The 25,390-nt window shown below is 46.2% G+C and overlaps 1 protein-coding gene across 1 annotated transcript in view; it reads left to right on the forward strand.

Moving 5' to 3' along the window:
- Positions 1-1,012: 1,012 nt before the first annotated feature.
- EXTL3 (exostosin like glycosyltransferase 3) overlaps positions 1,013-25,390 on the forward strand; it is a 97,523-nt gene continuing 73,145 nt past the window's right edge. Inside the window, exon 1 of the mRNA XM_053578421.1 lies at positions 1,013-1,042. The gene's annotated coding sequence lies outside the window, so the exon portion shown is untranslated. The remainder of the gene's footprint in view (positions 1,043-25,390) is intronic.

Consider the following 25,390-nt stretch of genomic DNA (forward strand, 5'->3'; position numbering starts at 1 on the left):
TTTTACCGTTTTTTTTTCTTTTTTTAAAGAGAGGGTCTTGCCGTCACTTAGGCAAGCAGAACAGAGCCATAATCATATAGCTCACTGCAGCCTAGAACTCCTGGGCTCCGGTGATCCTTCTGCCTCAGCCTCCCAAGTAGCTGAGACTACAGGCATACATCACCACGCCTGCCTAATTAAAAAAAAAGTTTTTTTTTCAGCAACAGGGTAACATTATGTTGCCAGGTTGTTCTCCAACTCCTGGGCCCAAGTCCCTCCTTGACCTCTCAAAGTGCTGGGATTACATAGGCGTGAGCCACTGCTCAGCTGCCTTCCACCTATTATTGGTCATTTGTTAGTTTCCAATTTTAAAGAGAATACCCTTATGTAATTGACTTTTAACTCCATTTAAACTATTTCCTGGGGCACGTGCCCAGAAGAGCAGAGCCCTGGACTGCACAGTCTGCTGGTCCCTGTTTCGTAGTACTCCACTCTCTACACAGACGGCGCACGCTTGGATTTTCACCCAAAAGCTTTACTTGTCCAACTTTCTCCTTCACCTTGACGTCATCAAGTTTAATCATTTTAAATTATTTCCCCGAGTTTCAAAGCTTCCTCTAGTCTTAAAGTTCCTGTAGCTTTTACTTACGTCACTACAAGGGGTGTGGCCCCAAGCACTTTTTAAATATCCGGCTTATTTTTATATTTTACTGAGAAGGGGGAGCTGAGGCTCGGGGCGCTCTTAGAGCTGCGCCCGCCAGGGGTCAGCACAGGCTCGGCGTAGGGCCGCGGCGGCCCACAATGCACCGGGCTCTAAGAACCCTTTGGCTGCCGCGACCGAGGGGCGAGGCCGTCGGGGGGTTGGACTTAGAGCCGGCAGAGGCGGGGCTCCACGAGGGGGCGGGGCCTAGAGCCGGAGGGGCGGGACCAAGTATGGGGGAGCCTATCAAAGCAGGGATGTCCGGGCAGGGGCGGAGTTGTCGAGGGGCGGGACCCGGAGCGCGGTGCTGTAGCCGGCCGCCAGCCCAGCGTTGGAGACCTCAGCACCTGGCGCTGTGGCAAGGTAGGGGGTGCGACTTCCGATCAAAGCGTTCGGATGGGGAAGTCTTTTCTCAGTTGTACCAGTAGGAGAAGCCCTAACCTGTTACAATTTAGAGACGGTTTCTTCTCGCGGAAGCCCGGCTTTGCCCTGAGGCATCTATATTAAAACTCTTTGTCTGGCCCCTGGCTACCGCCCCCGCGGTTTGGGCCGGGCGTGGGGCTGCAGGCCTAGGGGCTTTGGGGGCCGGGCGACTGCCGGCGGTCGGTGCGCTCCTCCTGCCGAGTGTGTGGACGTGAGCTCCGGGCTGGGGTGGGTGTGTGGCGCTTGGGCGGGGTGGGAGGGCGTGAGAGCGCGAGTAGGTGCAGGCGGCAGCGGGAAACCCTTTCCCGCTGCGGGTGGCGGTCCTGGCTCCGGCTGCTCGGGTGTTTGCAGAGTGGCACTTGCCACGCGCCCGCCTCCTGCCTAGTAGGAGGCTGCTGTCCCCGTGGGCTAAGCCAGGGGGGACCCTCCCGCCAACTCCTGCCCCAAACACGCCCCCCAGCCCCCAACACGGTCCCCTCCCAACTCTCAGGGACCCTGCTCCCCGGAAGCTACAACCCGAGCCCCTCGCTTTACCGCGGATTTAGCTTGGGAATCCCTCAATTTGAACTTTTCAAAAAAGTAAAGTTTCGCAGACAGGAAGCCCTAGAATAGGGGGCGCCCGGGATGGCAGAGACCGGTCGGTGCCTGTCCACCTGAGCTGGTCTCTGGGTCACCCTGCGTGGCTCTGTCCGTTCAGTCTCTCTTCCCGTTACCCCAGCGCTCCCTTTGGTAATAATGTCCCACCCCGAAGGCTCAAGGCTGCAATTTTAAGGGGACTCCGCCTCGGCCCACTTTCCAAGGCTGGCAAAGCACTTTGGTCCTCTGATCCCTATCGCCAGTATAAAATAAATCATACTTTTTAAAGATACGTTTTTCTTTGAGAGCCTCACCCTATGTTATGTCCATTTTCACAAATATCAATTCATTGATTTTACTTGTGAACTCCAAGCAGTTTCTTTTATTGTTTAGTAACAACGATTATAATTAGGAAAAATAAAAAATATTCTTCAGGTGAACACTATTCTCGTTAACAATTTTGCCGGTAGTAAAAAAAAAAAAAAAAAAGGCAGAAGATGGGAAATCAGGCAAGCCTGGCTCTAAAACATTTCTGCCGTTTGAGAAAATTATCTTTATTGACCAGGCGCCGTGGCTCATGCCTATAATCTTAGCACTCTCAGAGGTGCCAAGGTGGGTGGATCACTTGAGCTCAGGAGTTTGAGACCAGCCTGAGCAAGAGTGAGACCCCTTCTCTGCTAACAATAGAGAAACTAAAGACAGAAAAACTAGCTGGGCATTGTGGCTGGCACCTGTAGTCCGAGCTATTTGGGAGGCTGAGACAAGAGGATCACTTGAGCCCAAGAGTTTCAGGTTGCTGTGAATTACGACATCCTGGGCATTCTACCTAGGGCAACAGAGTGAGACTTTGTCTCAAAAAAAAAAATTACCTTTATTACTCTTTTTAAATGTAAAATGCTAGGAATGAACCTAGATTCCTTATTTTATTTATTTTTGAGACAGAGCCTCAAGCTGTCGCCCTGGGTAGAGTGCTGTGGCATCACAGCTTACAGCAACCTTCAAACCCTGGGCTCAAGTGAGCCTCCTGCCTCCGCCTCCCAAGTAGCTGGGACTACAGGTGCCCACCACAACGACTGGCTATTTTCTTGGTTGTAGTTGTCATTGTTGTTTGGCAGGCCCCAGGCTGGATTTTTTTTTTTTTTTTTTTTGCAGTTTTTGGCCGGGGCTGGGTTTGAACCTATCACCGCTGGCATATGGGGCCAGCACCCTACCCCTTTGAGCCACAAGCTCCACCTTGCCCAGGCTGGATTTGAACCCACCAACTGAGGTGTATGTGGCTGGCGCCTTAGCTGCTTGAGGCACAGGTGCGAAGCTTAGATTTCTTTTTTTAAACCAGACACACCTGTTGACTTGAGACACTCAAAAATAAGAACATTCTTTCTAACTGTCCTTCCCTATCCTAAAGGAAAGGAGATAAGTCTAAATCTTTATTAAGAAGAAATTCTTAGCAGCCTCTGGGTACCTTCTTCTAGAAATGTCCATTCTCTTTCAAAATATGAAATTATGAATTGCCCATTATGTATAATGTTCCACATCGAACATTAAAGTCATTTAAAGGCTTTGTTTGTGAGTAAAAAGATACAAATCCTTGCAAGATTAAAAACAAGAGAAAAAGTCAGCTAGTATACATTAGCGATTAATAAACTCAAAAGACAAATCCAAAATCTATTAAGTCATTAATAGTCAGCAATACCCATAAGAACTAGAAGGCACCAAAATGAACAGTTTAAAGATGTGTTAAAGGGGCGGCGCCTGTGGCTCAAAGGAGTAGGGCACCGGCCCCATGTGCCAGAGGTGGTGGGTTCAAACCCAGCCCCAGCCAAAAACTGCGGAAAAAAAAAAAAGATATGTTAAAGTAAGTTAACTTTGTGCAGTGGACATAAGCCCAGAGCGTCAAGAAATTCATATGAGGGCGGCGCCTGTGGCTCAAGGAGTAGGGTGCCGGTCCCATATGCCAGAGGTGGTGGGTTCAAACCCAGCCCTGGCCAAAACAAACAAACAAACAAAAAAAAAATAATAAAATAAATAAATAAAGAAAGAAAGAAATTCATATGAAAAGACACTGATACTCAGATAAAAAAATTTAAATACAGGGCGGCGCCTGTGGCTCAAGGAGTAGGGCGCCAGTCCCATATGCCGGAGGTGGCGGGTTCAAACCTAGCCCCGGCCAAAAAAAAAAAAAAAAAAAAAAAATTTAAATACAAATTCATAGGCTTACTAAAAATAAGCAGAGCAGGGTGGCGCCTGTGGCTCAGTGAGTAGGGCACCAGCCTCATATACCGAGGGTGGCGGGTTCAAACCCAGCCCCAGCCAAACTGCAACCAAAAAATAGCCGGGCGTTGTGGCGGGCGCCTGTAGTCCCAGCTGCTCGGGAGGCTGAGGCAAGAGAATCGCTTAAGCCCAGGAGTTGGAGGTTGCTGTGAGCTGTGTGATGCCACGGCACTCTACCGAGGGCAACAAAGTGAGAGTCTGTCTCTACAAAAAAAAAGAAAAAAAAAAAAGAAGGAAATCTTGACAAATGCTACAGCATGGATGAATCCTTGGGACATTGTGCTTAGTGAAATAAGCCAGGCACAGAAAGACAAAAACCATTTGAATCTACCAGTAGGGGGGTCTCTAGAGGAGTTGAGTTCATGGGGACAGAAAATAGAATGGGATTGGCAGGGGGTAGAGGGAGATGGGAGCGAAGAGTTCGTGTGTCATGGGTACAGGGTTTTTTTCAGTTTGGGAAGATGAAAAAGTTCTGGAGATGGACGGTGGCGGTACTGTGAAGGTACTTATTGTCACTGAACTGGACTTAAAAATGGGTGAGATGGTCAATTTTATGTATATTTTACCACCCACCCAAAAAGTCTCCCTGAATATCACTTTTTTTTTTTTTTTGAGACGGAGTGGAGTCTCACTATGTCATCCTGGGTAGAGTGCTGTGGTGTCACAGCTCACAGCAACCTCCAACTCTTGGGCTTAAGCGATTCTCTTGCCTCAGTCTCCCAAGTAGCTGGGACTACAGGCGCCTGCCACAATGCCCGACTGTGTTTTTGTTGCAGTTGTTTAGCTGGCCTGGGCTGGGTTTGAACCCCTCACCTTTGGTGTATGTGGCTGGCACTGTAACCACTGTGCTACAGGTGCCGAGCCTTAACATCACATTATGATCAGATCACTAAGATCTAGGAGCTTGTGACAAATCTGTGGTAAGGAAGACTGGGGAATGCTATTCACAAGATTAAAGTGGATATCTCATAGAACCCAGCCCAAAAAAAGAATGCTGGCTGGACTCCTGGATGACAAATCTCAGAAGCGGAAGTCTGGATGGCAGCAGAGATTTCATTTAGTTCTACCCCTCCCCGTCTCCCTCTTTTTAGAGACAGTCTTGCTATGTTGCCCAGACTGGTCCTGAACTCCTGGCCTCAGGCAATTCTTCCACCTTGGCCTCCCAAAGTGCTGGGATTACAGGTATTCGCCACCATGCATGGCCTCAACCCCCATTTTTTACAGATGAGAACAATGGGGCCCAGAGTTATCAGATGACTCGCCCAGGATCACTGAACACATTCAGGCAAAGGGAAAACCCGAAGCCAAACCCTGTCCTTCCTGCCAGATGACTAGCGCCCACCTCGTACCGACAAGGAATCTCTGGCTGACAGACAAATGTGCTCTCTAGCTTTCTTTTCAAGCAGAAAGCAAACCAATTTTTCCATCCGTATCAGCCTTGCTACAGCAAATTCACAGGATTACAGCTGCAAAAGAGATTGGGTAAATAGAATGTAGCGTTTGGTTGCTGGGTCTGTAGGTATCAAGGTGGGAAAGTGGTGATAAGTTAGTTCATTCATTATCAAATATTTGAAGGCCTACAGTGTATCAAATATCCTCTCCAATTTCCAGTTTTCTATTTAGTAACAATTCTCTGCCAACTTTATTCCAGATGCTCCACAGTTGCCCTTGGACATTAACTCCTAAGTTATATAAACCTTCATTGACTCCTGGACAGGGTCAGTGGGGGACAGGAAGAGCTGGAAGGAGGTGCCCATCATTGTGAAGAAGTGGGAGGGTGCCAGATGCCAAAGAGAGTTGCGATTCCAGCACAGAAGCCACCCAGAGTGGCAGGATGCCAGTCAGGACGTGTGTGTAGGAACTTGTGGAAGGATTGGCGTCCTGTTAGATAACTCACCCTGGCACAGACCAAATGTGGGGACTGCCTGGAGGTCACAACGCCTGCATAGAGGTTCAGAGTAATACACACAGCAGAAATGTCAAAAGACAGACCAGGAGAGAGATACTAGGAAACGAGAGATGCAGACAAAGAGGTGGAAGAGAGGGCCGTCTGGAAAAATAGCGGTTTTTGTGAGGTGACATCCCAATCTTGTGGCCTCTGAGGATAAAGCCAGGTTGACTCTTCACAACATGCACAAAGCTTCTCTTTATTTATTTTTTTCAATATTGAGACCTGCCTGCTTCCAGGAGACCTGAGGTGTAGGATACAAAGTAAAACATCAATTAAAAATAAGGTGTTTGGGGCGGCGCCTGTGGCTCAGCGGGTAGGGCGCCGGCCCCATATGCTGGAGGTGGCGGGTTCAAGCCCAGCCCCGGCCAAATTAAAAAAAAAAAAAAAAGGTGTTTGTAGGGCGGCGCCTGTGGCTCAGTGAGTAGGGCGCCGGCCCCATATGCCGAGGGTGGCGGGTTCAAACCCAGCCCTGGCCAAACTGCAACAAAAAAATAGCCGGGTGTTGTGGCGGGTGCCTGTAGTCCCAGCTGCTCGGGAGGCTGAGGCAGGAGAATCGCATAAGCCAAGGAGTTGGAGGTTGCTGTGAGCCGTGTGACATCATGGCACGCTACCGAGGGCGGTACAGTGAGACTCTGTCCCTACAAAAAAAAAATAATAATAATAATGTGTTTGTAAAACAGCATCCACTTTAAAACCTCTTGTCAAACTCCAGGACCTTGGAAATGTTACCTAATCTACCGGAATGTTACATTCCCTCATCTATAAAATGCAAATAATAACAGCTTTACAGAGTTATCATGAGAATTAGACATCTGTTAACATTTTCATTCGGCAATCACTTAAGTGTCGCCTTAGTGGCAATACTGTGTGTGTCAGGAGCAGGAGAGGAAAGCACGGGCTAGCCGTGGTGTTTGCCCTTGGAAGTGAAGTCCTAGGATAGGGATGGAGGAAGGTAGACTCCGCTGGAAATATGAACAGGTGGCAGAGGAGGGCATGCCGGGAAAGGTGGGGTGCTGGGCGTAGAGGAGTACATGCTGGCTGTTTTTATACCTATAAAACATAAAAGTGATCAAAGCAGTGAAACAGAAATAAATCCTGCAAGGCACCTGAGATTAGATATTTTGGCATACAGTTCGGCTTGAGGTTTCTTGGAAGCCATGGTAAAAAAGGAAACAGGGTGGGTTCCATCCATTTCTTGCAAGAGGAAGTGTACAGATTCAGCTGTAGAGAGGATATTTTTTTCTGGAGTTAAACCCAAGGAAGGCTTTTTCACGCGGGCTGAAATGTAATTTTGAACCTGCGGACAGTATCTTCAGTAACATTTCGTAGACAGCTCTGAGTGCAGGTGAGCAGTTTTTATGCCCTGACACTCTTCTTACATTTGGTGGAAATGGGCAGAAGTTATCCCTGAACGTCTGAAGTGGTTTTCTGTTAGTGTATTGGAGTGCGAGGATTCCAAGAGAGTCTCATTCAGGAAGTTACCTGAGGACAAGTCAGCAGGAGAACCCAGAGAAGTGGGCAGACTGGAAAAATCCTCACTGTCCTGAGCTATACCATTTTTTTTTACTTAGTGGGGTGGAGGATCCCTTCGTCCAATGGGTGTGGAAGCTTTGAAACAAGAATAGAGGGCGGCGCCTGTGGCTCAACAGAGTGGGGTACCAGCCCCATATGCCAGAGGTGGCAGGTTCAAACCCAGCCCCAGCCAAAAAACTGCAAAAAAAAAAAAATAAATAAATAAGTTCTGTGCTAATCTTGACATGAGATAGCAGACTCCAGGGATGACAGTGCCCACCCTAGTGCCTGCCATGGGTGGGTTGACTGATTAACAGCTGCTGAATACACTGTGGATAAACTGAACAGCAGGTGGGGCAATGCAATGGAAGAGGGGTGGACTTTCAAGGCAGATAAATCCGGTTCACATCCTAGCTCTGCTACTTACTAGCCATGTGATTTCACAAATGACTCCATTTCTCTGATCCTCAGTGGGATCTTAATATCTACCTTGTATTTGTTGTTTTACCAACTAAAGATGAGGTGTATAAACAATAATGGCTTGCAATGAAGGAGGCTTATTTAAGATCAAGCCCTGCACTGCTTTGCCTGGGTTGTTTCATGTATTCTTTCTTTATTATTGAGACTGAGTCTTGGTCTGTTGTCCGAGTTAGAATGTCATGGCCTCAGTCTAGCTCACAGCACAGCAACCTCACACTCCTGGGCTCAAGCAATCCTCCTGCCTCAGCTTCCCCAGTAGCTGGGACTACAGGCACCCACCACAATGTCCAGCTGTTTTTAGAGACAAGGTCTTGTTCTTGCTCAGGTTGGTCTTGAACTCCTGAGCTCTGGCAACCCACCCGCCTCGGCCTCCCAGAGTGCTGGGATTACAGGCATGAGCCACTGTGCTTGGTTTTTATAGCTGCTCTCTGTCTCCAGTGGCAGAGTTCAGTAGCTGTGGCAGAAATATGTACAGCCTGCAAATCCTATGTGGCCTCTTAACAGAAAACATTTGCTGACCTAGAACAAGACTGACAGGGCAGCTACAGAACAGAAGCAGCCAGCCGGGTATAAGTGAAACTGCCCAGGGGTGACTATTCAGAGATGGCATTCAGAAGGAGCAAAAATCCCCCATCTGCTCTCACATATTGGCCAGTAGATAGGGCTGTTCTAGGCTATTCCATGTAAATGGGGGCTGGCTTGGGACTTGGGCTAGGCTGTTTGGGGGCTAAATCTTCGTGAAGCAGACTGAGAAATCTGAGATCTTTGAGTCCTGTTTTTTATGCTTTTTTCTTTTTGAGACAAAGTCTCACATTGTTGCCCTCGGTAAAGTGGTGTCATCGCTCACAACAACCCCAAACTCTTGGGTTCAAGTGATCTCTTGCCTCAGGCTCCCAGTAGCGGGGACTACAGGTGTCCTCCACAATGGCAGCTATTTTTAGAGATGAGGTCTGGCTCTTACTCAGGCAGGTCTTGAAAACAATCCACCTTCCCCAGCCTCCTGGAGTGCTAAGGTTACAGGTGTGAGCCACCGCGCCTGTGTAGGATTCCAGGTGTGAGCCACCACACCCATGTTTTTATGCTTTTATATTCACTTTTTATTTTATATTTGCTTTTCTCTTTGGGTTTTAGCAAAAATTCTCTTTTTGAAAGTCTACATTTATCTAAGCTAAGGGGAAAAATGATTGATTCACACCTGGGCCAGGAGAGAGTCCAAACTTCCTCACTTTTGTTGAGCCACATGGAGTCTGTCCTGGCCCCTTCTCATGTCTTGTCTGGATTCCTTTCCTGATCTTTCCTGACCTCGCTCCATGTGTGGAGCCCTGCTCATGCCATATAGCCCACAGCACTCGAGGGTGAGCCTCATGCTTTTACTCTGTGACCCGTCTACTTCCCAACCTTCCCCACCTCCCTGCCTAGAGACATCCTCAGCCTTCAAGGTTCTGCAGAAGCATCACCTCCTGGGTGAGGCCCTCCCTGACTGCTGCCTTATAGCTTCTGTGTCCTGTCACGCACCTGTCACTCTGCACGGGCAATGTTCACTGTCCGTGGATTCTTTCCAGCTAGGGATGATGTTGTCACCTTGGCAACTGTGTACCTGGGCAACCTAGAATGTGTGAAGGCTGAGGAGGAGGACCAGAGTACAGTGAAGCGCCAGGAAGAATGAACATACAAGCTCAAGAACCTGGAAATTATTATTATTTTTTTTTGGCCGGGGCTGGGTTTGAACCCGCCACCTCCGGCATATGGGACCGGCGCCCTACTCCTTGAGCCACAGGTGCCGCCCTGGAAATTATTATTATAGGTGAAAAATCACACAGATGGAAACTCAGGCAAGGGAGGCCTAGGGTGGCAAGGCTTCTGCCTGGATGTTTTGTTTTTGTTTGTTTTTTCCTTTATGAAGAATACTGAACGGGAACTATAGTTGTGGGAAATGCCCTCAAACTATAAATAAAGAACAAAACCACTGTTATAACAGAGTCTTTGAGTCAGACCTCTGAAGATAGGTATCACAAGACGAGCTTGTAATTCAGAGGATGTTTCAGGAGGGGCTGAAACAATGTGGGTGAACAACTATGTTGATCATAAGACAAAATATAAGGCGAGAACTCAAAAAACGCAATGTCTTTCATGTACAGATGACTCACATGAGCTCTTATCACTCTCAAACAAATACCGAGTTTGAGGCTGGGTCGATCTTATCTAGAAGACTTTTTTTTTTTTTTTTTTTTTTTTGATTTTGGCCAGGGCTAGGTTTGAACCTGCCACCTCTGGCGTATGGGACCGGCGCCCTACTCCTTGAGCCACAGGCGCCACCCTCTAGTAGACTTTTGGCATCTGCTATTTCCAAGGCCTATATGCTTTTATGAGAATTCTTTTTTTTTTTTTTTTTTTTTTTTGCAGTTTTTGCAGTTTTTGCCTGGAGCTGGGTTTGAACCTGCCACTTCCGGCATATGGGGCCAGTGCCCTTAGTCCTTTGAGCCACAGGCGCCGCCCTTTGAGGAGAATTCTTGCCAGAAACTTTGATCTCTTAACTGGGTGATCACTGAGATCTCAAGACCTTTATTTTACAAGCACAGTTTGAGTTGGGTTTTTAATATCTCACTCGAGCCTATGGGATCTTATCAGCCGCTTTGAGCCGTGCTGTACCATGTGGTGAGACCCTCCGGTGGTGTTCTCTACCAGCTCGGCAGTTTGCTGAAAACTTAATGTTATGTCAGCCAACTTTAAACGTTCCTCTTTCAGACCCTTAGTGAAAAATTTTTCTATTTTTTTATACTTTATTTTTATTGCATGTTAATATGAGGTTACAAATGATTAGGTTACACTGTTTGCCTTTGTTAGGTAAAGTCCTGTTGTAGTTGTGTCCCTACACCGTGCCTGTTGTAAGATCCTTCCTTCCTTCCTTCCTTCCTTCCTTCCTTCCTTCCTTCCTTCCTTCCTTCCTTCCTTCCTTCCTTCCTTCCTTCCTTCCTTCCTTCCTTCCTTCCCTCCCTCCCTCCCTCCCTCCCTCCCTCCCTCCCTCCCTCCCTCCCTCCCTCCCTCCCTCCCTCCCTTTCTTTCCTTCCTTCTTTCTCTCTTCTCTTCTCTTTTCTCTTTCTTTTCTTTTTTTGACAGAGTATCACTCTGGGTAAAGTGCCATGCATCATCACAGCTCACAGCAACCTCAAACTCTTGGGCTCAAGAGATCCCCTTGCCTCAGCATCCTGAGTAGCTGGGACTACAGGCGCCCACTATGATACCTGGCTAGTTTTTCTATTTTTAGTAGAGACAAAGTCTCACTCTTGCACAGGCTGGTCTCAAACTCCTGAGCTCAAGCAATCCCCCTGCCTTGGCTTTCCAGATTGCTGAGATTATAGACGTGAACCACTGCTCCTGGCCAGAGAACAGTGTTTCTTTATAAAAGAGAGTTTTTATCTGTTGTCTTCTTGTAATCAAACATTTGCTTTCTCAGCAGATTTGGATAAAACGGGAATGGTTTCTGTGGTCTGCTGTGGCCTCCTAGCTCACAGTCCTGGTTTTCTGGTCAGCTTTTTCGCTTTCCTGTTCAGCAGACTTTCAGATGGGCTGGTTTTACAGGCATGAGCCACCACACCCAGCAAAAGCCACTTTTTTTTTTTTTTTGTAGAGACAAAGTCTCACCTTATCGCCCTTGGTAGAGTGCCGTGGCGTCACACAGCTCACAGCAACCTCCAAATCCTTGGGCTTAGGCGATTCTCTTGACTCAGCCTCCCAAGTAGCTGGGACTGCAGGCGCCCGCCACAACGCCCGGCTATTTTTTGTTGTTGTTGCAGTTTGGCCGGGGCTGAGTTTGAACCTGCCACCCTGGGCATATGGGGCCGGCGCCCCACCCGCTGAGCCACAGGCGCTGCCCGTAAAAGCCACTTTTAAACTAAATTTGTTAGGTAGAAGCAAAAGGAAATGTGTAAAGGGGAAGGATATAGAAACAACACCATGAATCTTATGTCTTAACCATTTTAAAAAGAACACAATGCTCATATTAGAAGCCCCTATGTGTCCCCTATCTGAAGTAACCACTATCCTGAATTTTGAACCCATCATTCTCCTGTTTCTTATTATTTACTTTTTATTTCTTTGCTTTTGCTGTTGTTGTTGTTGAGACAGAGTCCCACCCTATGCCCTGAGCAGAGTGCAATGGCGTCATAGCTCACTGCAACCTCAGACTTGGGCTGTGGGCATCCTCCTGCCTCAGCCTCTGGAAGACGCTGGGATTACAGGCACTCGCCATGGCACCCAGCTGGGTTTTTCATTTTTTTAGGAGTCAGGGTTTCACTCTCTCTCAGGCAAGTCTCGAACTCCTGAGCTCAAGCAATTCTCCCCCCTCAGCCTCCTGCAGTGCTGGGATTATAGGCATGAGCCACCACGCCCAATCATTCTCCTGTTTCTTTTACCACATGCCTTTGTATAACATTTCTAAAACAATATGGTTTTTTATTTTAAGATGTTTATTTTTATTTATTTATTTTTTTGCAATTTTTGGCCAGGGCTGGGTTTGAACCCACCACCTCCAGCATATGGGGCCAGCGCCCTACTCCTTTGAGCCACAGGCGCCACCTAAAACAATATGTTTTAAACATTTTTGTAGTTAGCCTTTTTTTGTTTGACATTTATCTACATAGCATTATATTGATTTCATACTTACTTCGTTGAGACAGAGTCTCACACTTTTGCCGCAGGCTAGAGGGTCATGGCCTAAGCCCAGCTCACAGCAACGTCAGACTTTTGGGCTCGAGAAATCCTCTTGCCTCAGCCTCATGTGTAGCTGAGACTACAAGTATCCTACTTCTGGCTAATTTTTCTATTAGTAGAGATGGGGGTCTCGCTCTTATTCCAGCTGATTTCGAACTCCTGAACTCAACTGAGCTTCCTGCCTTGGCCTCCCAGAGTGCTAAGATTACAGGTGTGAGCCACCGTGCCCAACCTGATTACATACTTATGTAACTTTTTCTCCATGTTTATGTTTCTGAGATTGATTCATTAATAACATTAGGTATGATTCATTCATCCATTCACAGAATAGTACTCCATTATGTAAAGAGATCAACTTGACTTACCAATTTTTCTTTTGGATACTTGAGATGTTTCCCAGATGCAAGTTTTTTTTTTTTTTTTCTTCTTTTCTAGTAAAACGGTGCTGCTGTGACATTACTCTTGGGATATGCGTGGACATAGAATTTCTGGGACACAGTCTCAAGTGTTAATTTAGAATAAACTATTCAACATATCTTTTTGTTAGGATTCCTTGCTTTGACTGGTTATTTCAGCTAATGGGATTTCCTGCCCTTCTACTGTATGTCTGTGGACTTGCTGTGTGTTTCTGAATCTTTGCATTTAATTATTGTTTTGATTTTGAACTGAAGTTTAAGCTTCTGAAGAGCGAGGACTGGCTCTCTGGATTTCATGTCTTCTGAACATGATGCTGTGCTCTGCAGGTGCCTCTGATGATGGAGTTTAATTCCCCTAGCTGGGGGGCAGGCCAACTAGTCTTTTTCACTATAGATCAACTTGTTTTGCTTTCGTATTTCCTCCTTTCTTTTCTTCTTTTTTTTTTTTTTTTTTTTTTGTAGAGACAGAGTCTCACTTTATGGCCCTCGGTAGAGTGCCGTGGCCTCACACAGCTCACAGCAACCTCCAACTCCTGGGCTTAAGCGATTCTCTTGCCTCAGCCTCCCGAGTAGCTGGGACTACAGGCGTGCACCACAAGGCCCGGCTATTTTTTGGTTGCAGTTTGGCCGGGGCCGGGTTTGAACCTGCCACCCTCGGTATATGGGGCCGGCACCCTACTGACTGAGCCACAGGCGCCTCCCCTTTCTTTTCTTCTTAACGCGGCACAGTATCTCTTCCAAAAAGGGGAGAAAGAACAGGAATATTAGATAGAAGGAAGTGCTCGTCCAGGCTCTGTCAAGGACATGCCATTTGTTACAGTTCTTGACCATAAAAAAAGGAACTGAAGTGAAAGACACGTGTAAAATACATTTAAAACAGATGTTTGTGCTTTAATTAAAAAATTCCAAATACAACCCTTTGACCCCACAAGTCTACTCCTGGAAGTCTATCCTGTGCAAATAGAAAAAGATGGAAAAAGATTGAGCTTTCACATGTTCATCCCAACCTTGTTTATAACAGAGAAGAATCAGAAGTCGCCTGAATGAAATGTTCAGCCGTGGGGACGAAGCACAAATATAGCGGAATTCCTCTGTCAAAAGAATGTGTTTACCCGTGTAGAAAGATATTTATGATTTATTAACTGGAAAACGTAAGCTCTTAAGTGCATAGTTTCATCATCCTGTCTTTATTTTATTTTTTATTGTTGGGGATTCACTGAGGGTACAAAGAACCAGGTTACACGGCTTGTGTTTGTTAAGTCCCTCTTCATCCTGTTTTTATAAGAGAAAAATATACAACCGTGACAGGAAGGATATTCGTAAAAATTATATGATGTGATGACTTTTTTTTTGCTGATCTATCTTAAAACTTTTCTACAATAAAGTTTTCTAAAGTCCTTTTCTTTTTTTTTTTTTTTTTTGTAGAGACAGAGTCTCACTTTATGGCCCTCGGTAGAGTGCCGTGGCCTCACACGGCTCACAGCAACCTCCAACTCCTGGGCTTAGGCGATTCTTCTGTCTCAGCCTCCCGAGTAGCTGGGACTACAGGCGCCCGCCACAACGCCCGGCTATTTTTTTTTTTTTTTTTTTTTGGTTGCAGTTAGGCCGGGGCCGGGTTTGAACCCGCCACCCTCGGTATATGGGGCCGGCGCCTTACCGACTGAGCCACAGGCGCCGCCCCTTGCTTACAGTTCTTTACTAACATTCTTGCCAACACTTTTTGCTACACAGTAGGAGCTGCAAGGGAAAGAAATTTGAGTTGTCCTCATTTTGTATTAAAATACTTCATTATCTCTGCAGGGAATGATCAGGGAAGGAATCAGTGACAGCTCTATTTCTTTGAATCAATTAGTAATTGCAGCTGACGTTCCTCAGCATGTAGAAAAGAGGTCTTGGTTAGGGGAGAAGCACCAGTGGAAGTCCTTTGATGGGATCATCATACCAGGCTGAGGTGAAGGAAACAAAGACTTGATGCCTCCTGTATACACCTCCCTGTTTCTTATAGCATCTTCATTTCCAGCCTCTGAGTCTTTAGGAAGGATACGGCTCCCCCAGCTCCGTGTATTCTTCTTTCTCTGCTGGTCTGCAGCTGTCCAGCTCTCTGGAGTGGTCACAGTCTCCAGAGGTAATGCTGAACAAATCCTGCTGGACTTTTAATAATTGTTATTAGGAAATATTTCAAGTATTCAAAAAGTATAAGGAATAATATCATGTATTCACCGCTTAAAGCTTTGACACATCTTAGCATTCTGTTTTTTTCCCCCTCTAGATCTTTTTATTTATTTTTATTATTTATTTATTTATTTTTTTTGAGATAGAGCTTCAAGCTATCGCCCTGGGTAGAGTGCTGTGGCATCCCAGCTCACAGCAACCTCCAACTCCTGGGCTCAAGTGAGTCTCCTGCCCCCACCTCCCAAGTAGCTGGGACTACAGATGCCTACCACCGGCTATTTTTTGGTTGCAGCCATCATTGTTGTTTGGCAGGCCTGGCCTGGATTCAAACCCGCCAGCTCAGGTGTATGTAGCTGGCGCCTTAACTGCTTGAGCCACAGGCGCCCAGCCCCCTCCAGATCTTTTTAAATAAAAAAATATAGATTGGTCAGGTATGATGGCTCACACCTGTAATCCTAGCACTCTAGGAGGCCCAGGAATTTGAGAACAGCCTGAGCAAGAGTGAGACCCATCTTTACTAAAAAATAGAAAAATTAGCCAGGCATGGTGGTGCATGCCTGTAATCCCAGCTACTCAGGAGGCTGAAGCAGGAACATCACTTAAGCCTAGGAGTTTGGGGATGCACTGAGCCATGATGATGCCATTGCACTCAGCCTGGATGACAGAGTGAGACCCTATCTCCAAAAACAAACAGGGCGATGCTTGTGGTTCAGAGGGTAGGGCGCCGGCCCCATGTACCGAGGGTGGAGGGTTTAAACCTGGCCCCGGCCAGTTAAAAACAAGCAGTGACAACTGCAACAACAACAACAAAAATAAAGTCTCTTTTAAACAAACAAACATACAGAGATGTGAAGTAAGTTTGAAGGCTCGGCTCTATTTGTCTGTTTACCTACCTGGGTCTATCTGGAACTCTCTGTGTTGTGAGAACATTTGATTCTGGCAGAAGCTGCTGTGTTATTAGAGCTGATCAGTCCAGGGTGGACACCCAACCCGAGCTGGTCAAAATTCTCTGGAATTTCGAACTTAACACCAGGAAAGGTTTGAGTAACTCCTTGTCAGTGCTGACTCTTCACCACTCAGTGGCAGTATTTCCTGCCACGTGGAGAAGGCCCCAGCAGAGTCTTGCAGGGAGGGACATCAATGAAAGATGGCGGCCTGGTGTGTCCGGATTTTGACCCCATTCCTGTTTTTGATGAGCACTGCACCTCTGTCTTTCCCCAGGTTTGGTTGATCAACCATTCATTGAAATCTATCCTCCAATATACTTCCTTTTCTGCCATTTTAATTTCTGTCATTCATAATTAAGAGAGTCCTCACTGCTAGGCGCTATGGCTCACGCCTGTAATCCTAGCTCTCTGGGAGGCCGAGGTGGGAGGATTGCTTGAGCTCAGGAGTTCAACTCTTGTCTGAGCAAGAGTGAGATCCCATCTCCACCAAGACAAACAAACAAAAATAAAACCTAGCTGGGCGTTGTGTCGGGCACCTGTAGTCCCAGCTACTCGGGAGGCTGAGGCAGCAGGACCCCTACAGCCCAGGAGTCTGAGATTGCATTGAGCTATGATGCCACTGCATACCGCACTCTGCTCAGAGCACAGAGTGAGACTCTGTCTCAACAAGAGCGTCCTGACTGATAAAGACGGAAATTTCATGCTGTTGCACCAGTGGGATTCTTAGGATAGATAGATACCTTGCAAATGTCTAGGTCCACTATATTCAAGCATGGAGGGGCTTGATTTTGCAAATAATTTTGCTGACTCTCCTTTTTCTAAAGCTGTTTGTTACATGGTGAGAAACTTTGCTAGCTTCAGATATGCCCAAATGTCCTCAAATAATTGCAATAATTTGTTTACTCTTCCCACAATCATTAAGGAGCTGAGAAGAAAAAAATTGGTGATGATCCAAAAATTGTTAAGTTTCTGAGGTGAATATGGTCATCATGATTATCATTTGGATTTAGAGGATGAAAGGAAAAAGGTGGTTGCATGTGTGGAAATGGAATTTCAAACCCAGTAAGAGGAAGTCCCTAGGGAGAAGCTGATTGTGGGGCTGGAGAGCACCCCAGGAATGCAGACGTCTCTAGTAGGACTGCCCTGTCTTGCTCTGGCACCTTGGACAGTTTCCTAGCAGGGTCATCCTGACCTATGGCCCAGTGACATCTTCAGCATAATGAGAAATCATTTAAAATTGCAATCTTTTAATTTTCTTTTTTTTCTTATTTGAGACAGTCTTAAGCTGTCACCCTGAGTAGAGTGCTGGGGCATCACAGCTCGCAGCAACCTCAAACTCTTGGGCTTAAGCGATTCTCTTGCCTCAGCCTCCCCAAGTAGCTGGGACTACAGGCACCCGCCACAATGCCCAGCTATTTTTTTGTTGCAGTTGTCATTGTTGTTTTAGCAGGCCCGGGCCAGGTTTGAACCCGCCAGCCTCGGTGTATGTGGCTGGCGCTGTAACCCATGAGCTATGGGCACTGCCTAGTATTTTAATTTTCTTTTCTTTTTTTTTTTTTTTTTTTTGTGGTTTTTGGCCGGGGCTGGGTTTGAACCTGCCACCTCCAGCATATGGGACCGGCGCCCTACTCCTTGAGCCACAGGCGTCGCCCTAGTATTTTAATTTTCATCATTGAGAGCTATAACCTCCTTAAGCTGCCCAGCCGAGTTTCCTGTCTTCATCCTTGAATTTCTGGACTACATGAGAATAGTGATTTGGTTTTATTTTTAATGTATATATCTTTCACATTTTACACTTTTTTAAAAAACTTGTGGAAGCAACCTATATTCATGTTTAAAAAAAAAACAAACTGGAAAGCCCATCAAAGTGTAAAAACCAGGGGGAGAAAACCAGCCCATTATTACACAGCTTGAAGGCAGCAGCATTTGCATCTGGCCACGGTCCTCTGCGCTGTCTCTGGGGACTGTTCCAAGCTTGACTTGGCAGCCAGCCTTGCTTCTGTCCAGGCTCCTTGACCTCCTGTGCTACTCTCCTCCCTTAATAGACGTTTACTTAATCGACCTTGCCCTCCCCTTTCTGCCCTCCATGGTAAGAATTGGAGCTGGCTGTGTGAGGATTCTGGTAACTGGTGAGGACAGTTGATCAGAAGCCTCCCAGCCAGAGGGGAGGCCTAGAGGGTGGGCACGGGACTCCTGCTGGAGCTGGGCAGCGGGGCGGGGGGACAGTATTGGGAGAGACAGCTCAGGGCTGCCTGTGCAGAAGCCACGTGGTTCCTGCTCTTTTTCCTTTTTCCCACTGTTCACCTGACCTAAGATGGAAGCCTGTGCTCTTCTCCCAGGGAGGGGTCCCAGCGAAACCAGCTTCCTGCTCATTAGGCCTGGCCTTGGCAGGGGATATTCTTTTATTATTCTTTTCTTGTTTCAAATAGGAAGACAGTCGCATGATTAACAGTAATACACATCCCCGTTTCGTAGAGCTGAAGTCTCCCTCCTGCTCTGCCCCCCATCCATCCTGTTTTCACCCTCGCTCAACCCACTCCAGGTAATCAGCTTTTCTTTTCTTTTCTTTTTCTTTTTTTTTGCAGTTTTTGGCTGGGGCTGGGTTTGAACCTGCCACCTCCGGCATATGGGGCCGGCACCCTACTCCCTTGAGCCACAGGCGCCGCCCGGTAATCAGCTTTTCTTTTCTCTGTGTTCATCTAGACTTATGAATTATTAAAACACAATCAAACATAGTCTGTACTCTTGTTTTCTCTTCTTTGAACAAAAGGAACAATCTTCTGCACATTTTCTCTACCTTTCCATGGCCTCCCCCCACTTCATAGATCTTGGAGATTTAAAAAAAAACCCTCTCTATTGAAAGTTTTGTCATGCATTTTTATGCCTTCAAAGTTATTCCATTGTACATATGTAGTGTAATATACTTAACAGGTCCCTTTTCAGGGGCATTTGAATTTTTTCAGTCTTTTGTTATTTTCACTAATATTGCAATGAGTAACTTTGAATGTGTTGTTTCTTAAGTGTGGTCAAAGGGTAATTTCCCAGAAGTTAAGTTAGTGGGTCAAAGGAAACAGTCATTTGTAATTTTAATCTCTGTGGCCAAATTCCCTCCATGGGGCGTTGTGTTGATATTTCCTCCAGGAAGGTGTGAGAGTTCAATACTTCTTTCTCTTGGAGGATTATACGTTCCCTTGAGTTGGTCTTCAGTTGTTTTTATTTGGATGTTGTCCTCTCAATTAGAGGATGAGTTTATTGAGAGAAATGGCCAAGCATTTTTCTGCTTTTGAATTGTCTGCGCTTATAAAAAATATAATATGGCTCCCTCGGAGCACAATAGCTCATGCTTTCAATATAATTTGCAACACTGAACCAATTAAACTTGAATCCAATGCAATTTTTCTGCCACCCACATACCCCCCAACTCTAATTTATTTTGGGTGGGAAAGAGGTTGGTGGATCCTACAGTTTTAAAAAAGAAAAACATAAATATGAACTCATCTGATAATATTATTATCTATTTTAGGTTACATAAAATAATTAAAAGCCAGGCTGGGTGCAGTGGCTCATACCTGCAATCCTAGCACTTGGGAGGCTGAGGCATGTGGATTGCTTGAGCTCAGGAGTTTTAGACCAGCCTGAGCCAGAGTGAGAACCAGTTTCTAGAAATAACTGGGGCTCGGTGCCTGTGGCTCAAGAGGATAAGGTGCCAGCCACATACAGCTGAGCTGGCGGGTTCGAATCCAGCCCGGGCCCGCCAAACAACAATGATAACTACAACAACAACAACAACAAAAAATAGCCGGGCGTTGTGGCAGGTGCCTGTATCCCAGCTACTTGGGAGGCGGAGGCAGGAGAATTGCTTGAGCCCAGGAGTTGGAGGTTGCTGTGAGCTGTGATGCTATGGCACTCTATCCAGGGTGACAGCTTGAGGCTCTATCTTAAAAAATATATATCTGGATGTTGTGATGGGCACCTGTAGTCCCAGCTGTTTGGGAGGCTGAGATAAGAGAATAGCCTTATTCTGTGATGGGCCCAAGAGTTTGAGGTTGCTGTGAGCTGTGATACCAGAGCACTCTACCAAGGGTGACAAAGGGTGCCTCAAAAAAAAAAAAAAAAAAAAAAATTAAAAGTGTGTTTGTCTGATATAGGATTGGAAAGTTAATTTTAAGAGGATTCTTACATCTGGCTAGAGTTCAGGTGAACTAACTGATTTCTCCCTCCAAAGCTATTCCAAGTCCTCCCCTTAGGCGTATGGCCAAGTCGCTTACATCAGCAAACATCAAGCCGGATGCCCGTCCTGGCATTTAGTCACTTATTTTCCTCAATTTGTGCCAGCGCCTGCCCCAAACTCAGTAAGAGAACAAAGAGCTGCTTTGAAGCATTGTGTATTTACGGCATACGTGAACATTACGTCACTGCTGTTAGTTTCCCCTTATCCTGGTGGCAAAAATGTACTAATAGTTTCTTTGTTGTCTCCATTTCCACCATATCAGATTCCCCCATACGTCTGATTCTGTGTGGGGGTCCCGGGGTCTTCACACTCTTTTTTTGCATATCCCCTGAACAAATTTTGTAAAATTGCATCATCCCTCACCCATTTACAATCTACATGTAACATTTCAAGTTTAAATAGTTGAGACCTGGTGCAGTGGTTCATGCCTGTAATCCTAGCACTCTGGGAGGCCAAGGAATTTCTTCATGTGTCTCAGAGTGTTTTTTGGATGGCATTTACTCTTTCTGTCTATCTGTCTATAGATATCACAGGGAGATCTCTCTCTGGTTCTGTTTCTCTGGGAAACTTTGAGAGAGGTTGTAGAAGCACCCAGATGGTCGACATTGATACAGAGTGGGTTTAGTAGATACTGAGTTGGTTTTAGACATATTGAGTTTAGAAAACTGGACGAAAGGTCCAGAAATTTGGTAGAAGGATCCAGAAAGCAACTGGACATCCTGGGAGCTTAGGGAAGGAGCCAGGGATGGAGACATAAATGTGACAGTCACTTGTAAAAGCCTGTGGTAAATGAAGAAATAAACAACCACATCAACCTCTGGTTGGTGGAGATCACTGAGGGAAATGAAGGCGGAGGTCTGGGACAGAGCCCTGGGGACGCAAACATGGAAGGGACAGAGGACAGTCCAGTGAGCCAGAGGGATGCTGGGCCCCACCCACAGAAATTCAGATCCACAGGTCTGGAAGGGCCGGAAAACATCAGGCACCGCTCTGGTGCAAGGCTGGCCCTGCAGACCGAGCTTTGGTACCATTGGAATAGGATCGTCACTCGGCTGTGAAGAGAAGAGTGAGTGTGTGTTGGAGGGTGGTTGGAAGTTGTTGGGATGTAAAAACCTTGCACACATTTTAGGCTGATGTGAAGGAGGCGGTAGAGGCAGGGAGAAGTTGGACAGCAAAGGGGTAATTAATGAAGGAAATTCATATAAGAGGAATGGTACCAAAAAAACAAACAAACAAAAAACCAAACAAAAAGAGAGATGGAGGCACTGGAGATGGTGTGGTAAAAATGTCCAAAGGCGGGCGGCGCCTGTGGCTCAGTCGGTAAGGCGCCGGCCCCATATACCGAGGGTGGCGGGTTCAAACCCGGCCCCGGCTGAACTGCAACAAAAAAATAGCCGGGCGTTGTGGCGGGCGCCTGTAGTCCCAGCTGCTTGGGAGGCTGAGGCAAGAGAATCGCGTAAGCCTGAGAGTTAGAGGTTGCTGTGAGCTGTGTGAGGCCACGGCACTCTACCGAGGGCCATAAAGTGAGACTCTGTCTCTACAAAAAAAAAAAAAATGTCCAAAGGCTGCAGTGTCTACTTTAAACAATCAAAGCCCCTAGGTAAGATGATTTTTTGTCACTTTCTCTTCTTTTGTTATTTTTGGAAAAATCTCCTACGTCCTTGGAGCTGCTGTTTACTTTTACCTTTGTGACTCTCCCACTGTGCCTAGGAGCCTTTGTGGCTCTGCCAAACCCTCCCAAGTGCTGTCACTTCCGTGTACAGACGCGTCAAAGGATGACTCGCTACAGAGAGACGGGCAGTGATGAATAGATCTTCAGCAACACAAGGCTTCTTAAGAATAAAGGAAAATTTCAAAAACATTTGATCGTTATTGCTAAAATTGTGTTGCCACCATTTCTCGCTAGAATTGCTGTCAAGCTGTTTGACAGCTCCCCTGGGATCCTGCTCCCTGGCTTTGCAATCTCAAAGCACAAAAACACAGCTCCCCTCCTCTGCTAACCAAAGCCTGCTTCCCTGCAGCCTCAGAGCCCTCTGACGGACTACAGGAGTTTCAAAAATGACTTTGTACGGTTACAAAAAAACAACCGCCCTATGATGGCTGTGAGCCGCTATATGCCTCTGTGTGCTCTCCTCTGAGTTCAAGTCAACAAAAATGTACGGAGGACTTGTAATAGAACAAGCACCAGGACCCAGAGATAAGTGAAGTGCTGTCGGGTTCTGAGGGATCTTTCATCTTCCTGTCTCTTTGGAGTCCAGACAGTGTTGTCAGAGGTGCCAGACTGGGATTAGAATGTCAGCTTTATTGCTGTAAAACTGGTCCGTAGACGTGGCTTGGACCTGAGGCCAAAATAAACTTCTCCTTTCTTTCTCCATGAGTTGAACTTGCCCCTGGACATAGGCTGGAAACTGAAGTACCTATGGACTTCATGGCAGGGAGGAGAATGCACGTGGCCAGTGGGGCAGTTATCTCTGAAAGAGGACTCAAAGGGAACCTGGGCAGCAGGTGTGTGGTGACCCTGTACCTTGTCTCATCAATCATATAATTTTTTTCTTCCATGGGGAGGAGTAAGTGGAGTGGGCAGAGAGAGAGTGGACGCTATCTCTTCAATAGACGAGGAAAGAAATTTTCTTAGATTCTTGGTCAAAATCAGTATGTGTATTCTCCTCTATTCTCCAGCTGTTTTGATCTTTGAAGCCAGGGGTTTTATAATCAAACCTCTTTTTTTTGTTTTTGCAGCTTTTTGGCCGGGCCTGGGTTTGAACCCACCACCTCTGGCATATGGGGCTGGCGCCCTACTCCGTTGAGCCACAGGCGCCACCCTAAAATCAAACCTCTTTATAATAAAACCGAGGACGTGGCTGCCCTCCTTCTTTATGTGTTGTTTAAGCGTTTGTCTTATTCTGTCAGCTCAAGAGCTTCTTGAGGCATGAGCTTAATGCTTAAACCAATGATTACAACCCAACCTGGGCATTTTGTAGTAAGAATAGAGACACGTATAGCGGCTTAGATAAGGCAGCGTTAATTCTTTATTTTATGAAAAACAAGCAAGAGTTTAATGTTTGTACTTTTTTTGGTCTTAGGTGAAGAGTGCCTAGTAGGGAAAATTCTGTGTATACAAGTGTCTTGGGTTAATTCTGGCTTCTTTCTTTGTTTAAAACATAGTTAGGTTCATTTGTTTCATTTTAGAGGTTTCCTCCATCCTTGTTGGTTTGTTCCCAGGTTTTTTCCTCATACCCAGACAGGTGTCACCTTCTCTCAGATCGTCTTTTCTTCTCCCCAGCCTTTATTAAGGTATAATTGGCCAATTAAAATGTATATATTTATAGTGTACGGTGTGATGTTTTGATATATGTACACATCGTGAAATGATCAAATCAAGCTAATGAACATTTCTGTCACCATGCATACTTATTTTTTTTGTAATGAGAACATTTGAGATCTACCGTCAGCCATTGTCAAGTATATAAGGCATTAACTGCAGTCATCATGCCATGTCATCTCCAGAATTCACTCTTTCTGTCCAATTGCAACTTATTTTTTTTTGGCCGGGGCTAGGTTTGAACCTGCCACCTCCGGCATGTGGGACCGGCGCCCTACTCCTTGAGCCACAGGTGCCGCCCCAATTGCAACTTATTAATCTTCTGGCCAACATCTCCCATACCTTGAGCCCCTGCAGTCACCAAGCTGCTCCCTGTTTCTATGAGTTTGACTCGCTTAGATTCTACACAGAAGTGACATTATACAGTATTTGTCTTTCTGTCCCTGGCTCATTGACATTTAATGTAATGTCCTCTAAGCTTCATCCGTGTTGTTGCCTGGATATCGATATAACCCACATTTTCTTTCTTTTTTTTTTTTTGGCCAGGGCTGGGTTTGAACCCACCACCTCTGGCATATGGGACCGGCGCTCTATCCTTTTGAGCCACAGGCACTGCCCGCATTTTCTCTTTTTTTTTTGGCTGGGTCTGGGTTTGAACCTGCCACCTCCGGCATATGGGGCCGGCGCCCTACCCCTTTGAGCCACAGGTGCTGCCCCATAACCCACATTTTCTATATCCTTTCATCCATTGATGGACATAGGTTGATCCCACGTCTTGGCTGCTGTGAACGCTACTGCAGTGAACATGAGCCTGCAGATGCCTCTTTACTTAACTGATTTCATTTCCTCTGAATATAAACCCCGAAGTAAGATTGCTGGATCATATGGTAGTTCTATTTTTAATTTTTGAGGACTATCCATACTGGGTTCCCTTTTCTCCACATCCTTGCCGACACTTGAGATCTTTTTTCTTTCTGATAATACCTGTTCTAACAGGTATCAGGCGATATCTCCTTGTGGTTTTAATTTGCATTTCCATGACGATTAGTGGTGATGAACATTTTTTTTTTTTTTTGTAGAGACAATCTCACTTTATGGCCCTCGGTAGAGTGCCGTGGCGTCACACGGCTCAAAGCAGCCTCTAACTGTTGGGCTTACGCGATTCTCTTGCCTCAGCCTCCCGAGCAGCTGGGACTTCAGGCGCCCGCCACAACGCCCGGCTATTTTTTTTGTTGCAGTTTGGCCGGGGCCGGGTTTGAACCCGCCACCCTCAGCATATGGGGCTGGCGCCCTACTCACTGAGCCACAGGCGCCGCCCAAGTGATGAACATTTTTTAGATTATTAGTCATTTGTATGTGTTTTTTTGAGAAACTTTTTTTTTTCTTTCAGGTCCTTTGCCTGTTTTTAATTTTTTTTCTTTCTATTGAGTTGTTTGAATTCTTATATATTTTGGATATTAACCTCTTGTCAGATGTATGATTTAAAAATATTCAGGGCGGCGCCTGTGGCTCAAAGGGGTAGAGCGCCGGTCCCATATGCCGAAGGTGGCGGGTTCAAACCCAGCCCCGGCCAAAAAAAAAAAAATTTTCTCCTCCTGGCTCCGTGCCTATAGCTCAGTGATTAGGGTGCCTGCCACATACACCGAGGCAGGCAGGTTCCAACAACAACAAAAATAGCCGGGCGTTGTGGCGGGCGCCCG

Source organism: Nycticebus coucang, chromosome 24 (genome assembly GCF_027406575.1).
Source record: "Nycticebus coucang isolate mNycCou1 chromosome 24, mNycCou1.pri, whole genome shotgun sequence".
Classification (NCBI taxonomy): Eukaryota; Metazoa; Chordata; class Mammalia; order Primates; family Lorisidae; genus Nycticebus; species Nycticebus coucang.